This window comes from Merops nubicus, unplaced genomic scaffold (genome assembly GCF_000691845.1).
Source record: "Merops nubicus isolate BGI_N331 unplaced genomic scaffold, ASM69184v1 scaffold29027, whole genome shotgun sequence".
Lineage (NCBI taxonomy): Eukaryota > Metazoa > Chordata > Aves > Coraciiformes > Meropidae > Merops > Merops nubicus.
This window is the reverse complement of record NW_008622729.1, coordinates 1-398: the sequence shown is the minus strand read 5'-3', so window position 1 is coordinate 398 and position 398 is coordinate 1.

Sequence of the window (398 nt, the reverse complement as noted above, 5' to 3'; positions counted from 1 at the left end):
GCGACCCACCTCGACGCCCCCCAGCCCATTGCCCTTTCTCATCCGCCCCGTGCCGGGGCAGGTGTACGGCCGGACCTGTCCCGGTTCAAATGGGGTGTGTGAGGCCTTCCTCAGACAATAGTCCCTTTCTAAAAGCCACCTCTGGGGACTGTGGGAAATATGTGGCCCTTATTGATTGCTAGATAAATAAGAGAGAGCCTTGAACTTGCATTCAGATAAACTTTCTTACCGAGGTCTGACAAGGGAGAGGGGGAAAAAAATGTCTGCAATGACCACAGAGTAAATACGGCGTGGGATTGCAGTGAGATCCCCCCACGGGGGGCAGAGGAAGGGGCTGGGGCTGCAGAGCGGGGAGAAACCAGGCGAAGGGGTGCCCGGGGGGGTTGGGGTGCCCGGGG